At 34.9% G+C, this 8498-nt stretch overlaps 2 long non-coding RNA genes across 2 annotated transcripts; one reads left to right on the forward strand and one right to left on the reverse strand.

Annotated features, from left to right (window-relative positions):
• Nucleotides 1–3156: 3156 nt before the first annotated feature.
• On the forward strand, nt 3157–3600 carry LOC129750693 (uncharacterized). Its single transcript, XR_008738460.1, has 2 exons — nt 3157–3275; nt 3386–3600. It is a non-coding gene; the product is annotated as an uncharacterized LOC129750693 (long non-coding RNA).
• A 1763-nt stretch (nt 3601–5363) lies between these two features.
• On the reverse strand, nt 5364–5790 carry LOC129750701 (uncharacterized). The gene is made up of 2 exons (XR_008738464.1): nt 5688–5790; nt 5364–5578 (listed from the first exon to the last, which is right to left on the reverse strand). It is a non-coding gene; the product is annotated as an uncharacterized LOC129750701 (long non-coding RNA).
• Between the last annotated feature and the right edge of the window lie 2708 nt (nt 5791–8498).

Below are 8498 nucleotides of genomic sequence, written 5' to 3' on the forward strand. Positions count from 1 at the left end.
TTTGACTGAAATGTCAATCATTGATGAAAAAAATTGTAAAAAAATTTAGCTTTCAGAATTATCTTTGTGTTTTGCGCCTAAATTTGTTGCAAACCATTTCTAAGATTTTGATTTGAAACTTTTACTTTCAATTCTCATGCACAATCAGATCCTAGAAAAGTTTCATAGATCGCAATTTTGAATTAATTACTGAATAACGAATTCATATTGCAGGCCAAAAATACATAATTCGAACAAGAGATTTCTGGTTGAGTGTACGTAACAAATTTGGCGTTTTGGTTCATATCAATAGGAATTCTGGAACTTAGATACAAAAACCGCTTTCAAAATTGGAAATCAAATTTTAAGCTCAGGTTCAGAGACAAAATTCAAATTCGGGAAGAAAAAGAAAAATTTACATTCAGATTCAGCTCGAAGTAAAGTTTCTTATTTTAGAATTTCATAAAAGACTCCAACTGCAGGAGATCGTAGTTTCAAAATTTTGATTTGAGATTCAAAATTAAAATTCAATATTCAATCAGAGTCAATACGGAAACACAAACCAGAAGAAATCACAGCGAAGAAATGAATCATCCTAAAGGCAGAAAATCCTAGAAAAGAAATATCACAGATGTTTATAAAAAATATAAATACCATCTCATGCCAAATTTGGTTCCATATGGTTGGTTAGTTCTCGAGTTATGCAAAAACTTAAAATGAAGTTCAACCCCCCTCCCCATTAGAATTAATTTTTTTCATATTACCTTAAACTTATTCTTCAAGAAACCAATTTCAGCCTCAATTTTATTTTATCGAAGACTTATTCTCGAAAGTAAGGATGCATTGCTACAACAAAAATGTCACCTAAACCCAAATTTTGCGACAAATTGTTCGCCTTTTTTTTCGACAAACTCCAACCACAGATTGAGAAGATACTATGGAAAATCCTAGACATTAACCTTTTAATTTAACAGTGATTTGAGTAACATGAGATGAAAGGAGAATGGGAAATTTTATTTTCGGATGTACGCGAATTTGGAGAACGGTTGCTATGAACCGAGTGAATTTTTGGAATTATGTTCGTCAAGTTATGTCGTAAGACGGAATACTATGTAAATAATCAATGTACGCGAATGAGCAATGCATGGTTCGAAAGATTCTAACGAGACAAGAAAATGTTACTATCGATCGGGTCAAGAAAATCTTCGTTGGAAGAAAAAACTATGGATTGAAGAGGTTGTATTAATTCGAAGAAAAGAGTGGCAAGTTCCTCAATCTCAATTACAACTATTTTTCTCCCATGGATTTTTTGTGCCCTAATGTGTTTTTCTCGTCTTGTCAAGATCTTTCTTACAATGCACACGAAAAAACCAAGCTTCGTACATTTTTGCCCAGTCTCCTTTGAAAAGAATTTGAAAAGTAAATTGTATGACGGAAAGAAAAGTTCCTACGCCTTTTTTTAAATCCTCTATTTCATACCAGCCTAACTATAATTGCTATTAATCGAATTGCGATGAAACTGTGCACATGTGCGGTTTTGAGGAACGGGAAGTTTGTTTTTGGTATCAAATTTTTGGTCACAAGTTATCAAAAAGGTTCGTTCCTATAAAATTTTCACTGTTTTTTTATGCAATTTTTTCGTTGCTTTTCCAACAGTTAATTGAAGAGACGAACAATCGATTTTAGGAATGAAATTTTGTGTAAAGAGTCGGCAAAAGTCCATATTAACAATCCGATGTTTTTGCGTTACCAGCGATCGGTTTGACATGCAGTATTGCACATTGGGTTATTAAGGGGCGGACAATCGATTTCGGGTATCAACTATCAAGTTTATAATCAAAAATCTGAAAAACGGGTCGTCCTCATAAACTTTCTAAATTTCACAAGTCTTCGTGCAATTGTAATAACAGTTGATATAACAGAAAAACAGAAATTTTGAAGCAGATAAATATTGCAATATTCTACGTTTGATCAGGTTGCTTTTTAAAACACAAGGGTTTGATACTCTAGTCGCTGTTTTTTTTTCTCTGAGTACACAAAATTCCTGCAGCAGCCATCTGCTGTTAACACAGTTGGTGATTTTTTTTAAGTGAACAAAATCACTCGTGTCACAGAAAAAAAAACTTTTAGAAATTCTGCGACACTGATTAAAGATTTATGGTCTTCATGGTTGAATTAATCTCGTATCCAAATGCATTCCCATGTTAAAATCATGTTTATAATGTTTCTTGACCTATACCAAACTTTGGTCCAAGCAGACCAAACATGCTAAGCTAAGCTAAGCTTATCAAACAAATTAGTTTCACTCCTCCAAATGTACTTTAAAAAGATCTTCTACGTTGGTACAATATGGACACCAAATAGCATTCAAACTGTGGGATAAACACCTTGATAGGTCTCCAAACTAGTCTGTAAATTTTCTGAACACCAGAATGACCACACCAGTCAATATGACTGGTTGGACACTTGGTATGTAGAATTTCTTTCACATACTACAATTTTAAAATTGCGGGTGTTGAAATTTTAGGCTAGAGGGCATGTTGATGTAAAGCACCCATGAATTGTCCCGCCTTTGCTCTACACTAGCTAACTATACATGAGAAACTGAGAAAGAGAATTCTCATCTCTAGCGAGCCAATTATAATTATAAAAAATACGGCGATTAAAATAATATATCAATTTTAAAATTTGCACAAATATGACTGTTCATAAATTTTGAATCTCTACAAATATTCAAACATTTTCCACATATAACTTTTATTCCACTATCTCTCTGGATAATCAAAACAGATTTTGCCATGGACACTCAGACCGAGGACAAAATTTTCACCATTGTAACCTTATTTTAAGCAAGCGGAGAAAATTAATTTCCTTGAGAAAATTTCGCATCATTGGTTCATCTACGATACGAAAACCTCAGTTCAGTTTTCGTACTAATAAATGTATTAATTTCCTTGAAAAAAAAAATTAAAACAGATGTTTTAACAGCAGATGACTACAGCAGGAATTTTGCGTTTCATGACGGACTTGTTTGTTTTATTGGAATTTGAGTTGAAATAAAATGTTTAATACAAACAAACTTGTTCAAACATTTCCAACAAACGAATGACACCATTTTCCCAAAGCTTTCATACGTATTTTGCATTATATAAAGCCTCCAGTTTTGCCCAGTTATCATTCAAAGTTTTACTGTCTCAGTTGAACAACAATCGTAAAAAGTTCTAAAAATGAAATTCCTCAACGCAATCGCTGTCGCCATTTTTGTTCTGATTGCCGTCGCTGAACCGGACCCAAGAGTAAGTCAAAATTCCATCAATTCGTTGAGTTTGACATTCGAAACGAACGGCAGAGATAAGTTGACCCGTTATCAAAATTTTTTGACCGTTTTTTTTTTGTTTCCTTTCAGGTGGTATATAGAAAGGGCAAGTAAAATGTAACAACATTTTACGATCATCCCAGAATCGCAACAGAGCATCAGGACTTCAGGTAAAACTACCAACGAATGTTGCCTCGTGAAAACTTGTGTAACGTGAAGAACAATTTTCCAACCTTTAATATTACGAATGGTTCTGAGTTGTTTCAAAGTTTCTGTTAAATAAATTCATGGATTGATCGGAAAAAGTTGGGTTCCTTTAACTAAACAGAATTATATGAGAAAATTAGATAGAACTAATAATAAAAATAATCAAGATGCTTTCCGGATGGAACCACCCATTAAAATACTGAGGGGGAGAAACCCCAACATAAATTTCGAAAAATCTCGAAGTCACTTTTGAATCATTCGAATACTTAGCGATATTCAACAATGAATTTAAAAACGTTAATATGATTATATTCTTGACATTGGATGGAAGAAATTAGAATAAAACTAAAGATTTTTAAATCGTTTCTCTTCAAGACGGATTGTTACGGACACACGATAGAGGGAGCTGTTGCCCTATTTTACCCCAGCAGTGGTTGCTGATTTGATAATTAATAAGGATAGAAGCAGACGGAGAAAAGAAAAATGATAGTCTTGGGCAAACCGGAAGAAAAAACACGTGTTCGAATAAGCAGATTGGGAAAAGGATCTCCCCCACCGGCAGTTAATGAACCCAGACGGCCACTAGCAACCGTTTTAAACATTTGGTCCTTCGAAATCAAAACGCCAGTTTATAAAGCGTGATACGGTCAAAATTTGGTCCAGGGAAAACACGTGTAAATCGGTGAAATCGTTTATTTAAAAAAACAAATTAAATTTTTTTTTCAAGTATAATTAGTATAAAATTCAGGAAAATATTCAGTTAGGCTTCCGCTTTTCCAAATCCGAATTGCCGGGCCTTACGCTTAACCCCTGCCATCAGATTTTGTACAGCGACCTTGTCCATCTTCTTCGCCGCAGAAAGCCAGTTTGCCTTTAACTGCTGCTCGTCCTTAGCAGTTTTTTTGGTCTTCTATAGGTTCCGCTTGACAATAGCCCAATTTTTTTCAATTGGGCAGAGCTCTGGCGTGTTGTGCGGGCTCTTGTTCTTGGGAACTACCTGTACGTTGTTGGCGGCGTACCTCTCCATGGCCTTTTTACCGAAATGGCAAGATGCCAAATCCGGCCAAAACATGGCTTGCCAAACCAGATATTTCTTCGTGATCTTTGACAGTTTCATATGCCTGAAAATATCTGCTACCTTTCCCCTTCCTTTTGCCGTATAAAACTCCTGTCCCGGAAGCTGCTTGTAGTCGGCTTTGACGTAGGTTTTGCGATTTGGAGTCACTACCTTCTTGTAAGTCGATAGTCCGGCTCGTTTTTTGGCTCGATGCACGGTTGTAGACGATACACCCAGCTTATTTGCAGCATCTCGGAGAGAGAGGTTAGGGTTTCGCTTGAAACTACTGGCAACTCTCTTTGTCGTCTCAGCGGCTTCCGGTTTTCGATTTCCCCCCGATCCAGACTTCCTGGCTGTCGACAAACGTTCCCCAAACACTTTAATTACATTTGTAACGGTTGATTTGGCAACTTTCAGCGATTTTGCCTGCTTTGCATGCAAGAACTTTATAAATTATCAAATCAGCAACCACTGCTGGGGTAAAATAGGGCAACAGCTCCCTCTATCGTGTGTCCGTAACAATCCGTCTTGAAGAGAAACGATTTAAAAATCTTTAGTTTTATTCTAATTTCTTCCATCCAATGTCAAGAATATAATCATATTTACGTTTTTTAATTCATTGTTGAAAATCGCTAAGTATTCGAATGATTCAAAAGTGACTTCGAGATTTTTCGAAATTTGTTTTGGAGTTTCTCCCCCTCAGTATTTTGATGGGTGGTTCCATCCGGAAAGCATCTTGATTATTTTTTTTATTAGTTCTATCTAATTTTCTCATATAATTCTGTTTAGTTAAAGGAACCCAACTTTTTCCGATCAATCCATGAATTTATTTAACAGAAACTTTGAAACAACTCAGAACCATTCGTAATATTAAAGGTTGGAAAATTGTTCTTCACGTTACACAAGTTTTCAAGAGGCAACATCCGTTGGTAGTTTTACCTGAAGTCCTGATGCTCTGTTGCGATTCTGGGATGATCGTAAAATATTGTTACATTTTACTTGCCCTTTCTATATACCACCTGATAGGAAACAAAAAAAAACGGTCAACAAATTTTGATAACGGGTCAACTTATCTCTGCCGTTCGTTTCGAATGTCAAACTCAACGAATTGATGGAATTTCGACTTACTCTTGGGTCCGGTTCAGCAACGGCAATCAGAACAAAAATGGCGACAGCGATTGCGTTGAGGAATTTCATTTTTAGAACTTTTTACGATTGTTGTTCAACTGAGACAGTAAAACTTTGAATGATAACTGGTCAAAACTGGAGGCTTTATATAATGCAAAATACGTAAGAAAGCTTTGGGAAAATGGTGTCATTCGTTTGTTGGAAATGTTTGACAAGTTTGTTTGTATTAAACATTTTATTTCAACTCAAATTCCAATAAAACAAACAAGTCCGTCATGAAACGCAAAATTCCTGCTGTAGTCATCTGCTGTTAAAACATCTGTTTTTAATTTTTTTTTTCAAGGAAATTAATACATTTATTAGTACGAAAACTGAACTGAGGTTTTCGTATCGTAGATGAACCAATGATGCGAAATTTTCTCAAGGAAATTAATTTTCTCCGCTTGCTTAAAATAAGGTTACAATGGTGAAAATTTTGTCCTCGGTCTGAGTGTCCATGGCAAAATCTGTTTTGATTATCCAGAGAGATAGTGGAATAAAAGTTATATGTGGAAAATGTTTGAATATTTGTAGAGATTCAAAATTTATGAACAGTCATATTTGTGCAAATTTTAAAATTGATATATTATTTTAATCGCCGTATTATTTATAATTATAATTGGCTCGCTGTAGATGGGAATTCTCTTTCTCAGTTTCTCATGTATAGTTAGCTAGTGTAGAGCAAAGGCGGGACAATTCATGGGTGCTTTACATCAACATGCCCTCTAGCCTAAAATTTCAACACCTGCAATTTTAAAATTGTAGTATGTGAAAGAAGTTCTACATAACAAGTGTCCAACCAGTCATATTGACTGGTGTGGTCATTCTGGTGTTCAGAAAATTTACAGACTAGTTTGGAGACCTATCAAGGTGTTTATCCCACAGTTTGAATGCTATTTGGTGTCCATATTGTATCAACGTAGAAGATCTTTTTAAAGTACATTTCTTCTTCTTCTTCTTCTAACACCAACATGGCCAAAACTTGTATGCATCCTGGAAAATGAAAAACTTGCGTTTCACATTTTTCTTTTCAACATGGTATCTGATACATAGAACATGCATTGCAGATACCACTACGGCCAGGCCAACCATGTGATGAAAACGCAAAAGATACAGGAACAAGGGAGGGATGAAGCGTGGAGATCCCTGCCAAACGCTTCTTATGATTTTGTAGGGTTAGGTTATAAAGTGCAATGTTTGATGTATTCAGTTAAAATAAGAAAAATAGGATAGATCTCACCCGAAACTTCCTAAGTTTGGCGCTTGTTCTCTATCAGTTTCTTGATTTCACATTCTACGGTCGTTATGTGCAGACGCTTGATGCTCTGATTACATAGTTCTTCGTCCTAGAAAGCTGATTTACAGAAATATAAACACCCCGTGAAAATATGTGAAAAGTGGAAATGTCTTCAATAAATAAAAATAACCCTTTCTGGAGAAATACCTTACGATTTGAACTGCAAATTTATTAAAATTTGGCACAAACTTAACGAGTTATCACTGTTCATTAAAAAAAAAATGGAAAAAAAACATCAGAAAAGTATGAAAATAACAATTTGGATCTAGATACATCATCGACTTTCACATTAAAGCTCAATGTAATGAAATAAATATATACCTTCTTTTGACAACAGTATATTCTTTTTTTTAAATCTAAACATAGTTTTGAGCTTTAATCTCGTTAAAGTACCTGATGATTGAATGATTCAAGATCTCAAAGTTATAACCGAATTAACGCACTCAGTTTGCATTGCAATCCATCGTAAAATATCTTTTTCCATATTATGAAAAATGAGCTATAAATTAAAAGTACTTAGCTTCGGTTTTCTGCATACAATTATTTTTCCCGTGTAGATATTCCAGGAATAAAATCGTTGTTGAAAGCCTTTCAAAATTTCTCGAAATTGTCCAGTTGACCAGGGAAAACGCCAAACAAAGCCGAAAACTATGGACCTCCTTCAAACTCACACACATACACTTCCTGTTGTCCACTTAAATAACTTTCTTGCACTTGTTTCTTGAGTAAAAACTATAAATTTATTTAAATTTCCAAATAGAAAATTTTCAGTTCTGAAAAAACGCGTCTGACAGTTTCAACCGACGCCTACTCGTCTCTAAAGATCTTTTTAAAGTACATTTGGAGGAGTGAAACTAATTTGTTTGATAAGCTTAGCTTAGCTTAGCATGTTTGGTCTGCTTGGACCAAAGTTTGGTATAGGTCAAGAAACATTATAAACATGATTTTAACATGGGAATGCATTTGGATACGAGATTAATTCAACCATGAAGACCATAATCAGTGTCGCAGAATTTCTAAAAGTTTTTTTTTTTCTGTGACACGAGTGATTTTGTTCACTTAAAAAAAATCACCAACTGTATTAACAGCAGATGGCTGCTGCAGGAATTTTGTGTACTCAGAGAAAAAAAAACAGCGACCAGAGTATCAAACCCTTGTGTTTTAAAAAGCAACCTGATCAAACGTAGAATATTGCAATATTTATCTGCTTCAAAATTTCTGTTTGCTTTCGAAAACTGTTATTCCAATCGCACGATGACTTGTTAAATTTTGAAAGTTTATGAGGACGACCCGTTTTTCAGATTTTCGATTATAAACTTGATAGTTGATACCCGAAATCGATTGTCCGCCCCTTAATAACCCAATGAGCAATACTGCATGTCAAACCGATCGCTGGAAACGCAAAAACATTGGATTTTTAATATGGACTTTTGCCGACTCTTTACACAAAATTTCATTCCTAAAATCGATTGTTC

The sequence above is a fragment of the Uranotaenia lowii genome, chromosome 1 (assembly GCF_029784155.1).
Source record: "Uranotaenia lowii strain MFRU-FL chromosome 1, ASM2978415v1, whole genome shotgun sequence".
Taxonomy (NCBI): domain Eukaryota; kingdom Metazoa; phylum Arthropoda; class Insecta; order Diptera; family Culicidae; genus Uranotaenia; species Uranotaenia lowii.